At 37.0% G+C, this 10,327-nt stretch overlaps 1 long non-coding RNA gene across 1 annotated transcript; it reads left to right on the forward strand.

The window, feature by feature from the left end:
* The first annotated feature begins 488 nt into the window (after nt 1–488).
* LOC110462212 lies at nt 489–7,574 on the forward strand. Its single transcript, XR_002464252.1, has 3 exons — nt 489–792; nt 3,983–4,131; nt 7,325–7,574. It is a non-coding gene; the product is annotated as an uncharacterized LOC110462212 (long non-coding RNA).
* The last annotated feature ends 2,753 nt before the right edge of the window (nt 7,575–10,327 follow it).

Here is a 10,327-nt window from a genome sequence, read left to right on the forward strand (position 1 = left end):
TTTGATCTTTCGATGTACATCAAAATAATCTCGCGGCAGGTTAGCGGTAAAATTGGCAGGCTTTGAAGTCGGGTCTCTCTTCAAATCTTCAAAAGACATCCAAGCGATTTGTAAGTTGTTTTTCCTAACCTGAGATAAATCCAATAGGTAACCATATGTGCATTTGATTTTTACTTTTACATATTCCATGAGTGCAGGGAGCGTTTCCCATTGAGTATCGCTGATATTTGAGAGCGGAATACTTATTTCGAGAATGACACCTTGCTCGTATCTCAGTAGCGACGAATCCTTAGTTAACTTGGTGAAAAGTAATTAATTCAATTACTCAGACAAATAAGAGATAGATCTAATAAACGAGGAAAATAAATAACCAAAATGTCAAAACGTCGTGTCTTTTATAACCATAGCTGTCAACGTAATGGAAATAACGTTGATCGGCTCAATGGATGGCTAATGTAAAATAGGTGTATAGCGTTGCTCTTATAATTGTCAGGCTACTGTACGTGTTATGCCTGGGGCGTGCGGTCGACACCGTGTTTAACTCTCGCTTCGTCTTACGGCCGAGTCTTCACGTCAGCCAAGCTGTTACTGAATATGGATCAACGCATGCTTGAGGATTTCCAAGTGTAAAGCTTCTGTATTTATTTCAGTGACAAACATGGCAGCGTAAAAAGACAACAGCTACCAATGTGTGTTAGAATAATTATGTGTCACCGACAACACACTTGTATATTTAAAGATTAACCATGACGAGGATATACCTACTGTTAGTGACAACACTTGTTGTTGTAGGTAAGTATAACATCTTCTACATAGTTTCATATGGCAGGATAAACGTGCATGATGTAAATATCTTAGAAGGCTATTTCGACCACCTAGAGCAGGAATGTTTAGTTAAACACACACCATGATAATGATTTATGATGCATTTTTATACAATTGAGTTGCACTGCTTAAGATATATATGTATATATAACAGACACTAGCCTCGTCTGTCAAATATACCTATTCTAATATAAAGGTAAGTATAACTTAATTGCCCAAATAAACTAAGGTAAATAATTTATCTTCAATTCAAAATATGATTTACTATATTTCAGGTCGTGCAACTTCCTATAGAGTTCATAAAACATCAAAATACAATGACTATTATGTGATTTCAGTATGTCGGGTGCTGTACTATCCCAGTGATAACACCTTGAATTCCCAATTAGATAACTTCAAACAAAGGTTGTCAATTCAGTTTCAGCTCAATGCTACGCACTAACTTGTGTAATAGTTCTTCCTGTAGCAAACCCAAGTCCGGTTTTCAAGCTTGACAGACAAACGATAAGAAAACTAAATGCGGCAGTCACTGTGTCCTACTTTTCTTATCTCAACGCTGATTGGTTCATTCAATGAAAAAAGTCTCACAGTGATTTGGCGAACCAATCAACGTTGAGATAACAAAAGTAGGATACAATGGCTGCCTTCATTTAGATTTTCAGAACTTTGTCTGGTCAGCTTGAAAACTGGGATGCCGGTAGAGAATTTTGTCCAACTCTCCCCCCGCCCCCTCTCTCTATTTTCTCTCTCACACGCTATTTTGAGCATTTTTCACATCACGACGCAGTGTTTATAAACGTTGTAACAAGCAGTTAGGTGATTGTTAGTGTTCTGACGGGTGAGGTTGGGCCCTGTTACAGTTAGGTGATGCGCCCTGTTACAGTTAGGTGATTGTTAGTGTTCTGACGGGTAAGGTTGGGCCCTGTTACAGTTAGGTGATGCGCCCTGTTACAGTTAGGTGATTGTTAGTGTTCTGACGAGTGAGGTATGCGCCCTGTTACAGTTAGGTGATGCGCCCTGTTACAGTTAGGTGATGCGCCCTGTTACAGTTAGGTGAGTTAGTGTTCTGACGAGTGATGTATGCGCCCTGTTATTAAACAACACTATTAACAACGACATGCCATCTATATTTGGTGATTAAATACCTTGCTATAATAAATGCTATATACATTTTAGTTGCATAATCAAAACATACTTAATGTAAATATATATGGATTGTCTGTAGGACACAATTACAATAAAACTAGAAGCAAAGAAAAAAATGGAAACTTTCCAACTCTACTTTGCATAACTTAGAGGTGTAACATTTAGCACAGGTAATTCATGCTATTACGTCAACTATTGACATGGTATACCTTACAAACACAACACGTAGACGACAAGCTTATACATATTGGTCTGTTTTTAAAATTATATTATTCATCTTGCTTTGTGATGCATTGATAAAGGGGCGGGGCTTTGAACAGCGAAGCAGTTGATGTCGAATTTGTCTAAAGACTTACTCAATTAAGTAACCTTTATGAAATCGAAATCAAGCGAGATTTAGTCCTTATATCTCAAATGAACCCATTACTTAATATCTGGAATGTGTGTAGTTCAGCTTTTAGGTACTAGATACTGGATTGTGCCAATATACGTGTAAACTTGATGTTGGCATACAGTCTGTCATTGAATTCTCGTTGTCATGGACTCTTTTGGGAAAAAACAATTCTGAATGCCAAATATTTATTGCATTGTATAAGTTTGTACTTTTTTATTTATTCTTTATTGCTTGTTCAATTCACCTAAACCTATTCTGTCGCTGCGGTAGATGAATACTGTTCAAATAAATGATGTGAAATTAGAAATAAGATCGTACGTACCATCCTCGATATCCAGGGGTTACGCTTACTTTCGCTCTCCACACCCTTGGAATATCTCATAGCAAAATTTAAGGCAAACGACTAGCTATTTGATTGGTGTCAGGTACCAAAACCTGACCAATCACAGGGCTGAATCTTGTCCTTTGAAGGTTACAGATGATCGATGCCCAACTTCAAAGCCAATAAGTTTTACCGTTACGCGACCGCGAGATTCTTTTGATGTACATCAAAGGATCAAACTAGTCTTCTTGTCTCATCTACAAGGCGTCGCATTCGATTTTGCTATGACATATTTCAGGCATGTAGAGATCGAAAGTGAGCGTAACCCCTGGAGTATCGAGGATGAGGCAACACTGGTCAAACCAGATCAGACAAGATCCAACACTATAGTATCATAATAATATTAAAGAAAAACACATGCACGGTGCAGACAATTATCTTATAGGATAAACAAAGTATTTAGGACTTACTATGCCACGAAATATTGAGTAAACTCTAATTATTTATTTCTTTTTCAACTCTGGGCTCGTTGAAACGATTACCCTCCCTAACGATTAGTTTGGATTTTTACGGGAGCGGTGATGCCTTTCCTTTTGTTTGGTAATTCCCCAGTTCCTGTTGTCTTATTCCGTCTTTGCGTATTGCAGAGTTATCTTCTCTTGAGAGCAGGGATTGATTGTTACGTCATTTGTTTGTGAGAGTAACGTCATCAATGTTTGAGAAAACGACGTAATTTTCTCACACAAACCAATGACGTAATAATCAATACCTGCTCTCAAGAGAAGATAACTCTGCAACACGTAAAGACGGAATAAAGACATGTTTACTTTACGGGCCGATGAAATACTAATCATGACTAATTCATGGTGGTAACAATAACTCCAAATATCTCGGGGATAACTTGCTCAGACAGGAGTGCGAGGCAGGTGCTTTTACAGAATCAAGTGGTGTATAGTAGTGCTCTATCACTTTTGACCAAGTCTCATATGAATACAGGCATTGTTGTTTTTGTTAATTTCTTTATTATCGTGCAGTAGTGATGACATACAGGTTATATCCTTATTTTTTGGTTTCACTTCGTCCGTGAGGTAGTCAGTTCGTTTATTCTATCATTAATCTTTCCTGTTTTGTCACCTGCAATTTTCAAACTTTGTATTTGAGTACCCTTCTGAGATGTATTCAAATTGGTCTCGTGAAAATTGACAAATTAATATAAGTCAAATCATCATGTACATTTTAGAGTTCAACTCCATGTTTTACTAACAAGTTACCATTGTGCTATGTTTATGTTTCAGCTGCGTCACCATTTGGGAAGAATAATTTTCACAAGGACACATCCCACTGCTGTAAAGTAGGCGACTGGGATTCCTGTTTCTGTTTGGACACTTACATGGCTGGCATCTGTATCGACAAAAGATGTTATGGCTGTAGGAAGGGATGTAAAGTACGTAGTGTATGAGTGTGCGTGCTTAGAATAAATCGGGAACCGTCGGCACTTTCCGTATTTGCTCGATTACGGAAAGTACCGACGGTTCCTGATTGGCTAAGAATGTGTGTCTTGTTGCTTTGAGTAGAACAATAACATAACGTGTACTTAAGTCTACATTTAACTTGCTGAAGTGAAGCTGCTTTGATTTTCGCTCTTTTGCTTCAGGCCTGTTGTTACTTAAAAGTCTAAGGTGTTTTGTTTGAGAAAAACAGAAGAGAGTTTCCGATGCGTTTTTGCACGCGGTACGGGGATCCTTAAGACCGAAAAAAACGTTTCCTTCCTGTTTTTGATATTGAATCAGTTTATTAAATGAACTAAAATACATACATATGATTTTAAATGGTATGCCCTTTTGTTGATTTCTTCTCAGATTACAATCAAATTTCTTTACTTGGTTTGCAAGTCACCAAACAAAACACATGGCCGAGACAATTATAACAAGGTTATAATTACACAGTTTTGACAAGGTTATAATTAGAATGTTCTCAAACTGTTAAGGATCTCTGTACCGCTAAAACTATGAGTTGCCTCAGATTTCCCCCTAGCAAGATTAAAGCTTTTACAAAGCCAGGGCCGCGGTGGCCAAGTGGTTAAGGCGTCTTACATTCTGCTACCACTAGCCCTCCACCACTGGGTGGCGGGTTCGAGTCCTTCGTGGGGCAGTTGCCAGGTACTGGTTGTAAGTCGGTGGTTTTTCTCCGGGAACTCCGGCTTTCCTCCACCACAAAAACCTGGCAAGTCCTTAAAAGACCATAGCTGTTAATAGGACGTTAAACACATACAAACCAAACCAAAACCTTTGACAAATTATTTCTGAAAAGAATACCATACCTTGAGGGACTTTTATGGAAAACAATAACGATTAATAATAGAACTACAAAAATGTTGTTTAATGTTACTGTAAAAGTACAATGAATCCACTTTAGGATTCGAACCCAGGATCTCCAATCATGATACTGTTGCTTTAAACAGTTGCGCTACCCTGTTAAAGGGACAATTTCGTGAAGTAAGTTTTTTTTATAACGTTGTCACAAAATTCTTCACGATTGTGTAGTTTGATACTCCTTATGGACAACTCATGTCGAGAAATTGACCAGAGACAATGTTTTCTTGGTGTTTTATATCAGAAATGGAAAAATCCTTAACTGTACAGCCGTGTGTTTTAGCGGCAGCTGTCGGTGAATTTCTATCTAACAAACTGTCTTTTCAGCCGAGGAGAGAAGGTAACGTCTTGCTTTATTCACCTAGCCTTTCTGGAATACAAGTACATGCATTTATTCTGAATAAAAATCATCTTCCAACATCATCTTAATCTTTTACATCGTTATAAATGAATGAGTCATCTACTGCTATCGCACTTCCTGTGGTTTGAAATTCTCCCTGCGGCACCCTCTCAGTGCGTGCATGTTCAAATCCAAATATGAACAGAAATATCTGGTTAGAGGTATCTATTATGATACTTATAATTCTTACTTGCGATGTATTGTGTAAATTCAAGAGTGCGTTATGTGTGAACTCAGACTCGTACCTGGCACTGTGTTATTTACTTCTCACTGAAAGGCCCGGCTATTGCGCTATTTCTGTCGTAGCTATTTCTATGGCAAACCAACTTAACATTTATTCAAGGAGCAATGTCGATCCTGTATTTCATCGAATTATATAAGATATCTTATATAGCATATGAGATATCTTATATACTATATAAGATATCTTATATCGTATATAAGATATCTCATATAGTATATGAGATATCTTAAATAGTATATGAGATATCTTATATAATATATAAGATATCTTATATACTATATGAGATATCTTATATAGAAATTATATGCTATATCAGATATTATATATGATATATAAGATATCTTACATCGTATATAAGATATCTCATTTAATTTTCTATATAAGATATCTTATATAATATATATGAACGCNTATCTCATATAGCTATATAAGATATCTTATATAATTAAAGTCTCGTTACTAAATAAGATATCTTATATAGGAACGAGATTTTAACAAAATGTCGAAAATGAAGTCTCCCCGTCCGGAATATCTCGAGGATCTACGTAGGGACAGTAGGCTTGTTGTAACAACACGTGTTCCTGTCGCCGCCATTATGTCTGAGCCCACTTCAAGAGTGCGGGAAATGGCAGCCTCTGCTTTGGCCGCTATAAGAGAGACAAGGCGGGATAGGCCTAGGGAAAATACAGCATCCGTACCATCCCTCTCCGCCATTGCGCCCAATGCAATCCTGAATGTGCTCCGAATGATTCTCGAGGGAGAAATTAGTTTCTGGTTTTTAATGCCACGAAATCTCATTCTATATCGGATATCTTATATAGCAACGAGATTTCAATTATATAAGATATCTTATATATTATATAAGATATCTTATATAGAAAATTAAAGGAGATATCTTATATACGATATAAGATATCTTATATATCATATAAGATATATAGCATCTCATTTAATTTCTATATAAGATATCTCATATAGTATATAAGATATCTTATGTATTATATAAGATATCTCATATACTATATAAGATATCTCATATACTATATGAGATATCTTATATACGATATAAGATATCTTATATACGATATAAGATATCTTATATAGTATATAAGATATATCATATGCTATATAAGATATCTTATATAATTCGATGAAATACAGGATCGACATTGCTCCTTGAATAAATGTTAAGTTGGCTTGCCATATATTTCTATCACAGGCTTTCCCAAACGATTAAACTGACCACACTGGACGTTGGCGTCAGGTCATATCATTATCAACTACGACATCTTTCGTTAAGTTAATATTTTCAGTATCGACTATATTTTCCGGTTGTCATTTGACTAAATAGTCCCTTTAACGGTAGTTCACTGGCCCAGTGGTGCCACACTCAAAGGGGGTGTTACTGTATGTACAAAAACTACAGTGGAATTCTCTAGTGTTTTGGTTACAATGGGACAAGGATACTTAAAAGTTATTTGGCGAAAATACCCAACATTATAAGTATTTGATGTTTCCTTTAATTCTGGCAGTGTTATATTTAATACACTTCATTAACATATATGATATCTGATTAATTGTAAATTTTAAATGAAGTTGTAATACTTTTATTTTTTTATAGGCGAAACAGAAGTGATCACGGAATGGACAAGGATAGCAGGAGTGTGGTAGAGGAACCGTGTGAAAAGTTTCTTGAATATTTCATAATACTGAGAAAAAGACTACAAAATATATTGATATAGGTTAATGTAATTAACGAGAAAATCATGTTCTGCGTCGACATTCCAAAAGGACAAACTCGGAACTCAAAGTTGATGTAAAATACGACAAGATTTGATGAAAAAATAAAACGAAAAAAGTGCATCATAAAATGGCAGCGTTTTCTCACTTACATCTCACATTTCTACATACGGCATCTGTCATGGTTTAATAGGATATCAGTGGACGCAGGCATTGCTGCCTCTAGATCTATTGTCAAATCAAGAAAACATGGATGGCAAAGATAAATTTCATAATGTTTATTAATGGTAGATATTAAAACATTATGGGTGATTCACTGTAAAAGGCGACTTATGTGGGGATTCTTGCAGAACCGGGGGGTTTTCTTCGTTTTTTTCTTCTACAAATAGGACGTCTTCATATGGCCCTGTGGCAAAAAATATAGAGAAAATTGCAATGACAACCGTTGAATCTTTTAACGTTAATCGAATCTTCTTTGGTGGAATCCCTGTTTAGTTTAATTGTTTAGAGGTTAAATCTATAAGAAAACCCTATACTTACCTGAACAGGCTCGGGAGAGCGGACCGACAGTAACTCATATGCTCTATAAACAGGCGAGGTAAGAACTACATGTACAACAGCATCAATATGTTGCAATGTGAAATTTAAAAGATCGGAGAAGTATCATTCATCATTGAAAAAAAGGAAAACATCAAGTTTCATAATAATACAAAACCACATAAACAGGAAACCATTGGGATACCAATGATCAGATGAAACACTGGTAGTTCAGTCACATGTGATTAAATCTTTGTCGATTAAAAACTAATCGTGTCATCCAATGTATACTTTTTTCTTAGTTAGACCAAATTTCAGCATATTAGCATATATTAAGTGCTTGGAATTTTATATAGGAATAAGGTTTCAAATATGTTAATGTGCGAGTTATGTATATTGTGTCAATTGTGTGGATTGTGAATAAATGTGATTTTTTTTTTTTAAATCAGCATGTTGACAATATCCCTATCACGAGTTTCCTCTGGTCCTGGCACCAGGCTTAACCATTTTGACAAGCAGATGTAAACCCAGGACATCCATCTGTCAAAATGTCTAAGCCTGGTGTCTAGGCCAGAGGAAACTCGGGCTACCAATACCCCTGCCTCTCAACTATCATCCTCGCTACTCTAGGGGTTACACTCACCTACATTCTCTGCAGCCTGGAATATGTCATAGCAAAATCGAATGAGACAGGAAGACTAGTTTGATCTGTTGATGTCCATCAAAAGAATCTCGCGGTTGCCTAACGGTAACATTGACTGGCTTTGAAGTCGGGTGTCGCTCCTCTGTAATATTCAAAGGACAGGTATCAGCCTTGTGATTGGTCAGTTTTATTGCCTAAGACCAATCAAAAAGCTAGTCGCGTGCGTTCAACTTTGTTTTGACATGTTCCAGGGTAGTCCAAATTATTCTGACGTTTTATCAACTCTTTTTTTATATCGGTCTGTCGTCGATTAACGTTAGAACTCCGGCCCACTATAATATGCGGGAAATAAGGAACCCGTGCCTGGGTCGCTCTTCAAACTGATATTTTAGAAACAAATCGACGACAGACCGATATAAAAGTCGATAAAACGTCAGAACAATTCGGACTATTCCAGGGGTGCAGAGAACTTAAGTGAGCGTAACTCCTTGATTATCGAGGATACTTTACTATGGACTCCGGTCACAGATATATGAATGCAGTAAGTAATTATCATTATAACATTACCAGTATGCCGAGTTTGATGACTTGATGGGCGAGATATGCTCCAGACTACACCTCGTACGGACGAACGGACAGACGGATGCAGACCGCGTCGCGAGCGGGCATAAAATGATAATTTTGTTTATAAATAATGCTGTTGAGTTAATATATATACACCTATATGGACAGGTTCGGAGAAAGACCTCAGTTCTGCTGTATCCACTACGTGTTACCGTAAGAACAGACTAATGTTGGACCCACTACAGAATCAGGTGTTCTATGTGTCGTCTGCTTTAGGGACCAACATTGACCAGCTGCCCCCATTGCAACACTTGGGATATAATTGTTTCCCCTTCTCTCTTCCTTACTTTTTTTCCCCAGCGATGTCTCTCTTGGCAAACGTCATCATATGACCTTTTGCGGTGGCAATGACGTTTAATGAACAACCAAAATGAATTCGTCATCAATATCCCACAATATACAAATCAGGATTAGTCTACAGGTAACTATTAAGCATATCAAACACATCCTCGATATCCAGGTTCGCTCTCTACACCCCTGGAATATGTCAAAGCCAAAGTGAAGGCTGAGTGTGCGCCACCTTGTCGATGAGACAAGAAGGTTAGTTCGATCCTTTGATATACATCAAAAGAATCTCGCGGCCGCGTAACGGTAAAAATTGACAGGCCTTGGAGTCGGGCGTCTCTCCTTTGTAATCTTCAAAGGACAGGTATCAGTCTGGCGATTGGTCAGTAATTTTTACCTGAGACCAATCAAACAGCTATCTTCGTGCCATCAATTTTGCTATGACATTTCCCAGGGGTATAGAGAGCGAAAGTGAGCATAACCCCTGTTTAAACAAAAACGACATCAACATGTACAAAGCGCTACTATTCGTGATGCTGTATTATTTTACGAATCATTCAAACAGAATGTATAAAACATTAGTACAAATATGAGAATATTGTCAATGCTCCAATAAGGATTATTAACATTTGACTAAGACATATTCAATTTCCATCATATAAATAATGAGATTAAGACACAAGTTATCCAACTGATATTAAGTATTTTCCTAACAATTTTTTCAATACATATAAGCAAGATGTCAAATTTCTGCTTGAGAGAGAGAGAGAGAGAGAGAGAGAGAGAGAGAGAGAG

The sequence above is a fragment of the Mizuhopecten yessoensis genome, unplaced genomic scaffold (assembly GCF_002113885.1).
Source record: "Mizuhopecten yessoensis strain PY_sf001 unplaced genomic scaffold, ASM211388v2 scaffold10759, whole genome shotgun sequence".
NCBI classification, from domain to species: Eukaryota; Metazoa; Mollusca; class Bivalvia; order Pectinida; family Pectinidae; genus Mizuhopecten; species Mizuhopecten yessoensis.